The sequence below is a fragment of the Xyrauchen texanus genome, chromosome 17, assembly GCF_025860055.1.
Source record: "Xyrauchen texanus isolate HMW12.3.18 chromosome 17, RBS_HiC_50CHRs, whole genome shotgun sequence".
NCBI classification, from domain to species: Eukaryota; Metazoa; Chordata; class Actinopteri; order Cypriniformes; family Catostomidae; genus Xyrauchen; species Xyrauchen texanus.
This window is the reverse complement of record NC_068292.1, coordinates 2,016,022-2,031,118: the sequence shown is the minus strand read 5'-3', so window position 1 is coordinate 2,031,118 and position 15,097 is coordinate 2,016,022.

Genomic DNA, 15,097 nt, shown 5'->3' with positions numbered 1-15,097 from the left:
GCAGACAACAGGGGATCGTAACATAGCCCCCCCTCAAAGGACCGGATTCCAGACGGTCCTAAAAGACTAGAAATTAACAAAAAAAGGACCAAGGAGAGAGGGGGTAGACCCAGGGGCAAACATATAGACCAAGGGGGACACCAGGGGCACAGAGACAGACCACGGGGGTACAAAGGGCAGACAGGGAGACCGGGGAGGCACCAGGGGCACAGAGACAGACCACGCAGGCACAAGGGGCAATTAGGCAGTCCACGGAGGCACAAGGGGCGGACAGGCAGACCAGGGAGGCCGAGAGGGCAGACAGGCAGTCCACAGAGGCACAAGGGGCGGACAGGCAGACCAGGGAGGCCGAGAGGGCAGACAAGCAGTCCACGGAGGCACAAGGGGCGGACAAGCAGTCTATGGGGGTGTGTGAAGGGGACCGAGTCAGGTGGCCTGGGGGGCGTCAACCAGGCAGGGACAGGTTCAGGAGGCCCGGGAGGCTGCCACAGTGTGGGGACAGGTCTGGGTGGGCCGGGAGCTGGCCACAAGACAAGCACCGGGTCAGGAGGTCTGGGAGTGGGCCATGGGGCAGGGGCAGATTTGGGTGGCCTGGGAGCTGGCCTCTTGGCAGGGGCCGGTAAAGGAGACCTGGGCGGGACAGAGGCTGGCGGAGCCATGTGAGGCGGAGCCAAGAAGGACTTCGGAGGCGGAGCCGTAGGAGACTTGGGAGGTGGCTCCGAAGGAGGCGTAGGCAGGGCCGTGGGAAGCTCAGGAGGCGGAGCCGTAGGAGGCTCGGGAGGCGGAGCCGTAGGAGGCTCTGGAGTCTCTGGGAGAAGAGGCGTAGGAGGTTCGGGTGGCGGAGCCGAGGGAGGCTCGGGAGGCGGAGCCGAAGGTGGCTCCAGTGACAGAGCCGTGGTAGGCGGAGCCAAGGGGGACTTCGAAGGCGGTGCCGTGGACGACTTGTGAGGCGGCGACGAGGGTGGCTCAGGAGGCGGCGCCAAGGGCGGCCCAGGAGGCGGAGCCGAGGAAGGCTCAGGAGGCGCAGCCGAGGAAGGTGGCGCCGTAGGAGGCTTTAGGGGCAAAGACCTGGTAGGCTCTGGAGTCTCTGGGGCAGAGCCGTAGGATACTCGGGAGGCGGAGCCGTAGAAGGCTCTGGAGTCTCTGGGAGCAGTGCCGTAGGAGGCTCTGGAGGCAGAGCCGTAGGAGGCTCGGGAGGCGGAGCCCTGGACGGCTCGAGAGGCGGAGTCCTGGGTGGCTCGAGGGGCTCGAGAGGCGGAGCCCTGGAAGGCTCGAGAGGCTTGAGAGGCAGAGCCCTGGAAGGCTCGAGAGACTCGAGAGGCGGAGCCCTGGGTGGCTCGAGAGGCTTGAGGGGCGGAGCCCTGGGTGGCTCGAGAGACTTGAGGTGCGGAGCCCTGGGAGGCTCGGGAGGAGGAGCCCTGGAGGCTCGAGAGACTTGGGAGGTGGAGCCCTGGTAAGCTCGAGAGGTGGAGCCCTGGAAGGCTCGAGAGGCTTGAGAGGCGGAGCCCTGGAAGGCTTGAGTGATTTGAGAGGCGGAGCCCTGGAAGGCTCGGGAGGAGGAGCCCTGGAAGACTCGAGAGACTTGAGAGGCGGAGCCCTGGGAGGCTCGAGAGACTTGAGAGGCGGAGTCCTGGGTGGCTCGAGGGGCTCGAGAGGCGGAGCCCTGGAAGGCTCGAGAGGCTTGAGAGGCAGAGCCCTGGAAGGCTCGAGAGACTCGAGAGGCGGAGCCCTGGGTGGCTCGAGAGGCTTGAGGGGCGGAGCCCTGGGTGGCTCGAGAGACTTGAGGTGCGGAGCCCTGGAAGGCTCAGGAGGAGGAGCCCTGGAGGACTCGAGAGACTTGGGAGGCGGAGCCCTGGAAAGCTCGAGAGGCGGAGCCCTGGAAGGCTCGAGAGGCTTGAGAGGCGGAGCCCTGGAAGGCTCGAGTGATTTGAGAGGCGGAGCCCTGGAAGGCTCGGGAGGAGGAGCCCTGGAAGACTCGAGAGACTTGAGAGGCGGAGCCCTGGGAGGCTCGAGAGACTTGAGAGGCGGAACCCTGGAAGGCTCGGGAGGCTTGAGAGGCGGAGCCCTGGAAGGCTCGAGTGACTTGAGAGGCGGAGCCTTGGAAGGCTCAAGGGGCGCTGGCTCTTGGACGGTCATGGCTACTGGCGCTGGCTCTTGGACGGTCGATGCCACTGGCGCTGGCTCTTGGACGGTCGAGGCCACTGGCACTGGCTCTTGGACAGTCGAGGCCACTGACGCTGGCTCTGGGACGGTCGAGGCTACAGGCGCTGGTTCTGGGACGGTCGAGGCTACAGGCGCTGGCTCTGGGACGGTCGAGGCTACAGGCGCTGGCTCTGGGACGGTCGAGGCTACAGGCGCTGGCTCAGGGACGGTCGAGGCTACAGGCGCTGGCTCGCTGACGGTCGAGGCTACAGGCGCTGGCTCGCTGACGGTCGGGGCTTCAGGCGCTGGCTCGCTGACGGTAGGGGCTTCAGGCGCTGGCTCGCTGACCGTGGTAGGCATAGGCGCTGGCTCGCTGACCGTGGCAGGCTTAGAGAGCCCAGAGGCAGGAGCCGGGATCGAGAGAGGAGGTTCCCCGGCAGCAAATTCCTCCACGACGAGACTCACATATTCCTGCCAGGTGTAGTCTCCAATCTCCGGCAAATCATAACATCGGTGTTTAGGTACACCAATCCTGTAAACAATCTTCAGGAGGTTGTCATCCCAACCGGTGTGGCCGGCCACGCAGGAGAAATAGTGGGAGATCTCACGGATGTTTAAGTCCATTCGAGTTAGTTCCACGAAGAATGCTGCTGGATCCATTTTGTGGTCGTGACATGGAACGGGATCGGTGACGGGTGAAACGGAAAACACGGAGCAGACAACAAGGAAACGTGACATAAACGTGACTAGTGAGACAGAGAACACAGGGCAAACAACAGGGGATCGTAACAACAGCATTTCACTGTTTCATGAGATATGGGGAAAAAAGTCCCATTTCCACTTTCACATTACTTCAGAGATGATCATTTTAATCTACATTTTGACATTTGGGAGTGGACACCTTAAAGACCTTGTCCTTCTTTTACATTTTCAAAAGCCTTTAGTTTAAGACTCGCCACCGGACCATGGTTTGTTTCTTGCTATTTTGCAAGAATTTTATTGGATGTAAAGTGCTAGATGAGTCATCTACCTATATATTTGGTCTGTTTTTCTGAAAGAGAAAGTCTTTACATTAATCTACTAATATTTGGTTTGTCAACTTTTAGGTGGAGACTAGCATATATATGATTTCAAAGCTAACTGACATGGACAAAAACTCATGGGTTGTTTACAAGTATATTGCTTGTACATCTAAACTCTGTGCTCTGTGATTGGATTTCCAAATGTATAGGTGCAAATACCTCGTCTACTATAGCAGCAACGCTCGTGTCAGCTCTTCTTCCGCCAATTGGCGTCAATGGCTATAGTCCTGTGCCGGCAACAGCCAATGGACAGCCAGCATCTGAAATGTTCTCCAATGGTGTTCATCCATATCAAGGTGAGGCAAGGATTATTATAGAGCACAAAAGTTCACAGTGCATAATAAGTGTATAGTTGCCACATAGCTCTTCCGCTGTGGTTACATTCTCTGATTGGTGGATCACTTTTCGGGATCATGGGTAGTGTAATTCTTTACCAGGAATTATGCTATAAAACACAATGTTTTAAAAATGAAGTTTTTCCTGACATTTTTCGGACCTTAAAAAAACATCCGGCTGGGATTTCTAAATTTGCGAAAATGTCCGGGATTCGGCTGTAGTTTCATTATGGTTTGTATCTGGCCTAATACTTTATTGTGGGTGTGCGAATGTTTACATTGCTTTAACCCCTCTTTGTAAGTCCTGCCTTCTTGCACACCAATTGACTACTTTTTCTGACCAGGTAAAATTATCACATTGTTTCATTCCCATGGCCATTCAAAATAATAGGAATAGTAAATGAAGGCACACTAATGGCATCAATTATTTTATTTTAGTACATGGCCATTCAAAAGAATGTTGGAAATTGTTATTTATTTATATACATGTTACATGTCATATTATGCTAATTGAGTGTCTTTTTCACTGTATTAAAGTTTGCATTCATTGTAACACTGTTTATCAGATGTTTTCTCTAAGGATAACCAATAAGCATTAACATAAAATGTATGTGTGACTTGTTTTGTGATATTAGTTTGTAGTAAATATACACTTTGATTTGATTAAATGGTTTTGTAGAGTGTAGCAAAGATGAGCTACAGACTGAGGAGCAGCAGCAGCAGCTGTGCCAGAATCAGGCATGGAAACTGGTAACAATTAATCAGTCACTTTACTTTAGAGAAAGTTAAAAGTGAAACATTGTTTATCCCAATGATCCTAATGAAAGGATTTTGACAGATGTACATGGAGAATTATATAGAGTTCGATGCCATGGTGTGTCAATGAACTTAGACTAAAGTCATTCATGTGTTGCTTTAACTTAGGATCTTATACATCATTTTGAATATTTATGTCAAAAAATATAAATGATTTATATTCAATATTTTTTTACCTCACTTTACTCACTATAATATAACTCTTTTGTGAAGACTTTATGGTAATGTACATGAAAATTCAAGAATCATGATAGATCTTAGGGCAATCCCACTGATCTGCTCTTCCCAATACATTTTCTTCAATGGTATTGGTCTACAATTTGAAATATGTAGCACTTGATGAATTAGTTGTTTGAAGCTGATTTGCAATAAGTTATGTGCTGTATCTGTTCTTTTGCATCACAGATGATTCGGGGAGGAGAGAGGATGTTGAGGATAGTACTAGAGTGGAAGATTTAGGAACTGTAGAAACAGGCCCAGCCAGAGCAAAACTCAAAGAATACCCTCTCACCAGCTTTGGACTACAGAGAAGTGGTTGCTAGTGTGAACATAAAATGGTCTGGGCTAAGCCCCGGATGTCCTTCAATGCTGGAAACGCCCCTGTCCTTTGACTTGGGCCAGTAAGCATCATAACGGTGAGTTTTGCATGGGCAAGCACCACTCACATTTTATTCATTATTTCTTTCTTCTCTCTCCAGCCCAGAGTCCATTCGCAGTGTTAGATCCGCTCCAGCAGGCATATGCAGGCATGCAGCATTATACAGGTCTGTATAGGACTTTATTGTGTTGGATCAGCCATTGTTTCTCGATCATCATGTCAACATCTCTGCATTTTATAGCAGCTTATCCGACTGCATACGGATTGTTCAGCCAGCCGTTTCCTCAGCAACACACCCTGGTTACCCAGCAACAGCGAGAAGGTGATGTAACTTCCTGAGTTTGTGCAATTAAAATATGAATTGTCATAAATCATATAAAGTGGCCTCCAAAAAGTAATTGGACACTTATGTTACACTTATATATAAAGTGCATTGCATTAAGATAACAAAGCATCAAACTGAGTGGCATTTGCAAACAAATAATGCTAGATCTTTTCTCAGCACTAACTTCACTCTTCTGAGCCATTTTTACAATGACTTTTAGGTGTTTATATTTTTATTATGCAATACAAAGTCATTCATAAATGTTTTAAGTGTGGCTTAAGGGATAACATACATTTGGGGGTGAAGTATTGTTCGGATCTTTTTAGATTTTCAGCTATCCGAATGGGCTAGTGACAGGCAGCACACATGGCACGACTCGTGTTTGTCATTAGTCTTGTATTTTTGTTTTATTTATACAATTGACCACAGGTCATAAACCTGAAATAAGAAATAAACCAGTGTTACAAATATATCCATTGAATATATAATGCAAAATAAACAAACATGAAATGGTTACAATAAAATAACTAGATCTATTTCTGTTGTAAATAAGAATACACTATCATATAATCTCCTATACAGTCTTACATAGCTGCGTCAGAACACCGCAGAAACTACATTTCCCATCATGCATAGCATTGCTCCTGCGCAGAGTATAGCTATCACACGAGTCAGCAGGCAAAGTGCATTAATCATTATAACACTTCAATTCAATGTTTTACTAAATGAATGCAACTTCGTCGCCTACCACACAACCATCTGCTACATTAGTTTACTTGGTAATTTGTTAATTATCCAGTGTTCGAACATATATCGCAAACCGAGAGAACTGAACAGTACACGCGCTAACTTAACTACAAATTACGTGCCTCTCAGCACGGACTAAGCGCGGCCACTGTCGACAATTACACAAGCACGAAACTTTAAACGTTCCTAAATTAAAGTACAGCAGACCATAGCTCATAGTAAACATTTCAAAAAGTTCTAAATTCGCTACATACCAACGGGCTGTGTGCTCCTGACGATGGGTTGTGAATCAACAATAGACGCTACTTTTAATTTATTTTTTATGAAGCTTACAGCGCAACTGCGCATGCTCATACCCAAATGACCATCACGCAACAAAATAATCTTGCATTTTACCAATATATTTTTCTAGGACCCAAAGAACCGAACACCTCCCACTTGGCCGACTGATGCAAATTCAAGGAGGCCACCACTAAGTAATTTGAGTCTTTCAGTAAAACAACAACTTAAGTTTTGTAGCATACACGGAATTAACAGAAATGTTTTTCAATGTTATCATTTTCTCAAAAGGACTCACTAAGGAGGTAGGCCCCACCACCTTGCCTCCTACTGAGTGTAGGTTTGCCCTTGAACCACTCAGCCGCCTCCCAGGGTTACCCACTAACTAACAAAATAAACGTCTCTTGGGTACCCAATGGTAAGGACTTTATACTTTGTTCTGGTCTTCAACAGGAATCAACACGACCAGTCTCTGCACATCCCTGCGAAGGACGATAGTAGAAGGTAAGGTAGAATCGTTTGCCTGGGTCCTGGCAACAAGGGAGGCAGGAAGGCCTATACATGTCACCACGTCAGCATCTCGGACCACTCCAGACTTGTCCGGATAGGTGACGACGATTCGACCGAGCCGGAACTGTCCTCTCAGGGCATTCTGGTCTGTGATCCAAACCAGATCTCCTGTTAGGGGTATAACAGTTGTGACCCAGATCAGATATGGAGAAAGAAAACCACCAGGAGTCAGAAGTTCAATCAAAGAATCCAAAATTTACTGAAGAATAGTTTGCAGTGAAATTGATACAGCCAGCGGCAAAGTCTCACGAGGAGATCGAAAGCTAACTCATACATTACACAAAATCTTACATCAATTATACCATTTGCAAGGAGTACATTCTATTATTTCACTCCTGATTGGCTAACAGAGCATAAAGTCACAACATATAGATAGCTATAGCACATCAACATTAATCAGCGCAATTGTCATCCTGGCCCGAGATTTACATCTGAAGTGACCTCGCAGATGGTCTCGAGCGTCTTCGAAGTCTGCCTGCTGTGTCTCCCTGGATTCAAAACCTGGGTAGAAGGTCAATACGCTACACACGAAACACTGACGAACGACAGTGTTTCTCTGCGCTACAAGGGAACCAGAGCACACATTTATCAGGTCATTTTAACCAAAACAGTGGGATAAGAAATATTCACCCCTCAGGCAAAGGAGAGGAAAGAAATAATAAGAGAAAATTTACACTTCTACTTATTCAAGTGCTATCACATAGGATTTTAAATCATATAATTAGTCATGGACAGGTAAAAATCAACCACAGAATACATCTGGAACATATGTTTAACATTCTCCCTGCCCCCTCTCATCACAGCTAAGCTTATCCCCAAAGGACCTTCAGACTACGGGCAGGACAGAGAGAGAGACTCTCTGGAATGTTCCTTAAAAGACACTAGTTAACATTCCAACACACATATGATTCAAAGTATATTTCAGTTATGCATAAGAAAATAGAATTGATTATGTGATCATGCATATAGTTAATTCATCACTTTATTAAAGAAGTTAAGCAACAGAATATAGATAGATATTGATATAAAAGGATATATATATATATGTATTTATATATCTGAAGAGACAAGGGATTTCGACCCTCACCCTTCACTCCAATCTGGACATTTCTTTCTACTCTGTGCCACTTATGCCGGATAAACAAGTTCGGTCCCGCTAGTTCACTCCACTTTGACCAGAATCTGTCAACTCCCGCTTGAACAGCCCTCAGCCTACGCCAAGAGTGGGTTTCCAAATCAATACTGTGCATATCTCCTCTTTGTCCGGTGCGTCCCAGGATGAGGGAGTTAGGAGTTAAGTACTCTACTGTATCCTCTTGCTCTTGCGCCTTGGCGTCGATGGGTCGTTCGTTAGTTAGGTTGGCTGCTGAGTAAAGAAGAGTTTGGAACTCCCCCCAGGTGTAGCTGCTGGTTGTTCCGCCGAGGCTGTTGAGAGCTCTTTTGATAAGTTTGACAGCTGCCTCGGCCGCTCCATTTCTGTGGGGCGAGTCCGCAGGATGGAACTCCCACTGCCATTCAGTTCCATTTTTTGCTGCTATGTTCTCGACAGCCACCTTCTGTAAGCATGCTAAGTGCTTGTGTAGATCTCTCAGAGCAGACTTAGCACCCATGAAATTTGTGCCTTTGTCAGACCATAACTTCCGAGGGTGCCCCCTCAGGGCAGTGAATCTGGAGTAGGCTTGAAGAAAGCTCTCGGTAGACAAGTCGTCAACGAGGTCCGCGTGGATGGCTCTGGAAGCCATGCAACAGTATACAACTCCCCAAACCTTTTTCTTGGTCCGTTTCTTTACTGCATCTCTGACTTCAAAGGGACCGAAGAGGTCCAATGTGGTGTACTCAAAAGGGTTTGCTCTGCTAGTACACTCATGAGGAAGGTCGCTCATTACTTGTCAGCATAGCTTTGATCTTTGCTTCTTGCAAGTAACGCACTCGTTAATAATCTTCTTGACTATCCTTCGGCCTTCTATGACCCAAGCTTTTCTTCTCGTACGTAGCAGTGTACTTCATGATTGGCCTTGTGAGCTTCTCTAGCCAACAAAGTCCCCAACCATGACTGGAAAGGAATCAACGGTACCGCTCTACCGTCTTCATTCCAAGATTGTACTCTACCGCCACAAAGCAAGAGTCCTGTGTTTTCATTTTTGGTTACAACTAGGCGGTTCAAGGCTGTAGTCTTAAAGTTCAAGCCATCCTGGGAAGCAAGGGCTAAGTCTTGAAAAGCAACATTTCTCTCTTCTACAGACAGCTTAGAACTCTTTGCCTCCCACTTTGCTGAATTTAAGGCTTGGTACCTCACACTTAGCCAAGATTCTGCAGCTCGTCGACCCAAGCAACAGTTCCACATAGTATTGACAAGCTACTGAACCGTTTGGGCTCCACCAGGCGCACAAGAGCCACGCCCCAAAGTTTTTTTCTCTGCCTTTCTACTGCTTGAGTTGGACCTTGGTCTTTTGGCAGTGGTTGTAGTATATTAACTCCCACGTTAGCGCCATTATCATTGCTGCAGGGTCTTACAATCTTTTGCGATTGAGCTCTGGTAGTTACAGCTGAGAATGCTTTTCTTTGTAACTTTTTTACCTTATCAGCAACCTTGGTCACAATTTCACTAGCCATCTTCACAGGCCATTCAACTTCAGGTCTTTTTAAGAATTCGGGCCTTGTTGCCACTCTGACTCTTCATCAAGCTCTTCAGGAGTTGCTCCCCTAGTGACGATGTCAGAAATGTTGAGGTTGCCGTCAACCCACCTCCAGTTATCTACTGGCCCAGCCATCTGTATTTCACCGATTCGGTTGGAGAAGAATGTTTGGTAGCCATAACTATCCTTCTGGATCGCCCCTAGGATAGTTAGGCTATCCACAAAGTGGACCCAGCAGTCGACCTCAAGGCGGCAGTGCTTCTCAAAGTACCTTTTCAACCGGGTTGCGAAGACAGCGCCACATAACTCTGCTTTGATCACGTCCCCTTTCTGGTTGAGAGGAGTAAGTTTGGCTTTCGATTCAACAAACCTCACAACAACTCCTCCTTGCGTTTCCCAGCGGAGATAAAGCACGGCGCCGTAGGAAGCCTCACTCCCATCCGAAAACGTGACACCCATAGGGCGGCCCATGGCTCCAAAAGGTGTGAGACTTCTTTCGAACTTTATCTTCCCAAGTCTCACATACTCTTCAAAGAGTCTAATAGCAGCCTCTCGGATTTTTGGCGACAGTGGGTCATCCCAAGTATCTTTAGTTGGATTACCTATACTTGCTTCTTGGTAGGATTCCCTTACGAGCATTACTCCTTTCTGCTTTGCTGGAGTGCCAAGACCGATAGGGTCGTAGAACCCAGCGACCTGACTTAGAAGCACTCGACGAGTCAAGCGGTTTGGAGTTCCACTTCATACTTCATCTTCCTTCAAATCAATTCCCGTCCTCATCTTGTCTCGCTTCTTTGAGAAATTGATGGACGTCAACACCCGAAGTTTGTCGGTCTCAGGTTCGTAGCCGACACCCAGCGCTTTACTTTCTTCGTCTCGCATCTGATTAGGCAACACCAGAGTCTTAGGCGCAGACAAAGTTGTCTCACTGTTACTGGAGTTAGCTGCAGTTTCTAACCTCCCACTTCGGCCTGCCAAAACCCACGGTTTTAGGGAGAAGCTTCCAGCCTCCAAGATCTTTTCAACTCCGTTGGTGATCTTTTCCAGTGTTTTGCTGTCATTGTAGGATGTTAATATGTCATCGACATAGCTGTCTTCTACCAGAACACGGCGTTCTTCAACCATGGCTGCAAACTGTGGAAGATTAGCAGTCTCCCTCATAGCGACCTGGGCAATACAGCCAGCAGGTTTATCCCCGATGTTAACTCTGACGACAGCGAAGGTTTGAATCTCATCCACTGGGTTGTCTCTCCAGAGGAATCGATGGAGATGAACTTCTTTGTCTTTAAGCCAGACAGAATTATACATTTTTTTCACATCGCCTAAGGGGGCGTACAATCCAGTCCTAAAGCTTAGAAGGACTCCTCTGATCTGATTGAGGATGTCTGGGCCCTTGTACAAAAGGTCATTCAAACTCACTCCATGGAACTCTTGGCTGCTGTTCCATACAATTCTTACAGGGGTAGAGGATGAGTGTGGATTTGGTGCGACTAAATGGCTAATGTACCACTTCGGTCCCTTCCAGCTATCAAGTTCTTCTTGAGTGAGTTTGGTGGCAGCTCCCCTTGAGATCATCTCGTGGATTTGCTCCCTGTACGCAGCCTTCCATTCCGGCTCCCTCTCGAGGCGTTTCTCAGTGTTGAGGAAAGTCGCCTCCACTGCTCGTCGGTTGTCTGGCAATGTCGCAGGGTCTCCTTTCCACGGATAAGTTGCGTCCCAGTGAGGAGACTTGCTGTGCTTGTCTGCTTGCACATACAGGTGAAACTCGAAAAATTAGAATATCGTGCAAAAGTTCATTAATTTCAGTAATTCAACTTAAAAGGTGAAACTAATATATTATATAGACTCATTACAAGCAATGTAAGATATTTCAAGCCTTTATTTGATATAATTTTTATGATTATGCCTTACAGCTTATGAAAACCCCAAATTCAGAATCTCAGAAAATTAGAATATTGTGAAAAGGTTCAGTATTGTAGGCTCAAAGCGTCACACTCTAATCAGCTAAACACCTGCAAAGGGTTCCTGAGCCTTTAAATGGTCTCTCAGTCTGGCTCAGTTGAATTCACAATAATGGGGAAGACTGCAGACCTGACAGTTGTGCAGAAAACCATCATTGACACCCTCCACAAGGAGGGAAAGCCTCAAAAGGTAATTGCAAAAGAAGTTGGATGTTCTCAAAGTGCTGTATCAAAGCACATTAATAGAAAGTTAAGTGGAAGGGAAAAGTGTGGAAGAAAAAAGTGCACAAGCAGCAGGGATGACCGTAGCCTGGAGAGGATTGTCAGGAAAAGGCCATTCAAATGTGTGGGGGAGCTTCACAAGGAGTGGACTGAGGCTGGAGTTACTGCATCAAGAGCCACCACACACGGACGGGTCCTGGACATGGGCTTCAAATGTCAAACGTCTTACCTGGGCTAAAGAAACAAAGAACTGGTCTGTTGCTCAGTGGTCCAAAGTCCTCTTTTCTGATGAGAGCAAATTTTGCATCTCATGTGGAAACCAAGGTCCCAGAGTCTGGAGGAAGAATGGAGAGGCACACAATCCAAGATGCTTGAAGTCCAGTGTGAAGTTTCAACAGTCTGTGTTGGTTTGGGGAGCCATGTCATCGGCTGGTGTTGGTCCACTGTGCTTTATTAAGTCCAGAGTCAACGCAGCCGTCTACCGGGACATTTTAGAGCACTTCATGCTTCCTTCAGCAGACAAGCTTTATGGAGATGCTGACTTCATTTTCCAGCAGGACTTGGCACCTGCCCACACTGCCAAAAGTACCAAAACCTGGTTCAATGACCATGGTATTACTGTGCTTGATTGGCCAGCAAACTCGCTTGACCTGAACCCCATAGAGAATCTATGGGGCATTGCTAAGAGAAAGATGAGAAACATGAGACCAAACAATGCAGAAGAGCTTAAGGCCGCTATTGAAGCATCTTGGTCTTCCATAACACCTCAGCAGTGCCACAGGCTGATAGCATCCATGCCATGCCGCATTGAGGCAGTAATTAATGCAAAAGGGGCCCAAACCAAGTACTGAGTACATATGCATGATTATACTTTTCAGAGGGCCGACATTTCTGTATTTAAAATCCTTTTTTTTTATTGATTTCATGTAATATTCTAATTTTCTGAGATTCTGAATTTGGGGTTTTCATAAGCTGTAAGCCATAATCATAAAAATTATATCAAATGAAGGCTTGAAATATCTTACTTTGCTTGTAATGAGTCTATATAATATATTAGTTTCACCTTTTAAGTTGAATTACTGAAATTAATGAACTTTCGCATTATATTCTAATTTTTCGAGTTTCACCTGTAGGTGAGGCATTCTTTGATCTTTTCTATTTCTCTCTCCTCTCCTAGTGTCATTTCTTTTCCACCAGGGGGACATCTACCGCATTTGCAGCCACCACATTGAGGGTCGCAGGCAGCGCCGACGCTGTCCCACTTGAACCAATCGAAAATTTCTTTGTTGGTGACCACAGTACTCCTGAGAATTGTTTCTCCATTAACCACTTTAGCTTTAGCAAGTTCAGTTGGGTCAACAAGGACTTCTTTATAAGCCTTCGAAGCTGATCTCATTGAACGTGCAAAATGAGTTTCGGACCTGTGCACCGCTAAATCTACTTTCTCGAAGAGATCAGGATGAGCTCCACGGACCGTTTTTCCCAGAGGACGAGGTCTCCTTCCACTTTGATTGGCTGTGGGACCAGGCGACCTTCCCTATGACTTATTAGTAGGTCAATCTTCTCTGGACGGACCAAGTCGTGAGCGGCGATGTTAGGAAAGAATTTCAGTAGTTGCTGTGGCGTGACTGCTTGGTTCACTTTTGCAATGTTCTCCAGGCCGTAACATAGGAGCTTGTGCTCCGTCACTGTACCCTTCTGTGTTTTTACTCTTAGTCTCAGAGTATACCTTTTAGTAGCAACTATCTTCTCCATTCCTCCAACTCCTTGCACAATCAGCTTGATATTTTCGCCTTTCAGCATAAGACGCTCAGCGGCTTCATATGAGATATAATTGGTATCAATTAGTGTACCGATTAGCTGGCCCGAGTTAGTCGTCACGGAGAGTAGCATCATTACTACGGGGTACTCTATTGGCTCACTGTCTGAAATAGTGCACACTGTTGTTGAAATCTTATTTGAGAAAGCTTCTTTGACCTCAGCTTTTAGCTCTGGGGAGAGTTTGGCAAGAACCTCCTCTTGTTTGTCTGTCAATCCAAGTCTCTTCTTCTCTACTCTCACTTTGCATTGCTCTTCATTCTTTTTTTCGTTCTTTTTCGTCTGTGGGAACGGGCAGAGTAAGTAGTTGTGGTCTGAGGACCCTCCTTTCTGACAGTCTTCTTTGGAGCACAGAAACCTTTCAGTGCAGCAGCCGCCCTCATAATGGATGCTAAACATTTGAGGCATACTCCTGACTTCTTTAACTGAGCTTTCTTGCTTGACAGGTTGAGCTTCTTGAAGGCTTTGCAAGCAAACAATCTACCTGCATGCCTTTCGTCCCCACAGGTTATGCATGAACTAGGTTGAGAGCCCTTTTGGATAGATGTAGCCTTGGTAATTGCCTTCTTTTCTCTACTCTTTTCCTGTGACCTCTCAGTATAGTCTTTTGAGCTAGGCTGCAGTTGATCTAACTCTTCAAGAATGTCCTCCTGTTTTTTCAGGTACTCCATTAGACAATCGAAGTGATTTCTGGGTGAAAAGCCGCTTGCAGGGTCGTTCTTATGAGTTAGCCACTTTTCTTTCAGGGAGTCTGGTAACTTACTCTCAATTGACTGTGCTACTAACCGATTTTTCACAGCATCTTCTTCTCCCAGGACTTGGAGGTCACGAAGAGCTCTTTCCACAGCTTGAATTAGTTCGATCGTCTTTCTAGGGCTGTTTCCCTTACAGGCGGTAGGTCATGTACTTCTTTCGAGATAAGTAGCACTATTTTTGGCTTATTTCCATATTTGTTGTCCAGGAGCCTGAACACGTCTGTGGCAGATCCACAGCTGGACAAGACGAGGTCTCTTTTGACTTTGTCATCTAAACTTCCTATAAGATGGAACTTTCTTATATTTTCCAAACCATGAGGGTTACCCAGCTGCTGAAGGTCCTCCCATTCAGCCTTCCAACGGTAGTAATCTCTCATGTTACCAAAGAATGTAGGCAGGCGTGCACGTTCCAGCATGATTTGGGGCTTGAACTGGAAAGGCCCTGGGTACATGTTGGGAGCACCTTGGACTTCCAATTGCGTGCTTGTAGCATTTGGAAGTCCATCATAACTGAGATAGGTGGGAGTGATGGGTGGGTTATGCCGAATTTCGCTTGTAGGGATGCGACTGTCTACTGGACAGGACAGTTTCCGGTTAGGAGAAGAACTAATAGGCGCGGCCTGCTCACCAGTCTGGCTTTCCTCGTCTTCCTCTTTCTTCCCAGTAACTTTCAGTTTCACCAGTTCTTTGTGCTCCTCTTCGTCATCAGACCAAGTGCTGCGTCGCCATGCCCACTTATCCCACAGTTTCTCTTGTCGCTTTCTCACCATCCTGCTACGGTCTCTAGATTCCATTAGTACGGCATGAGGGA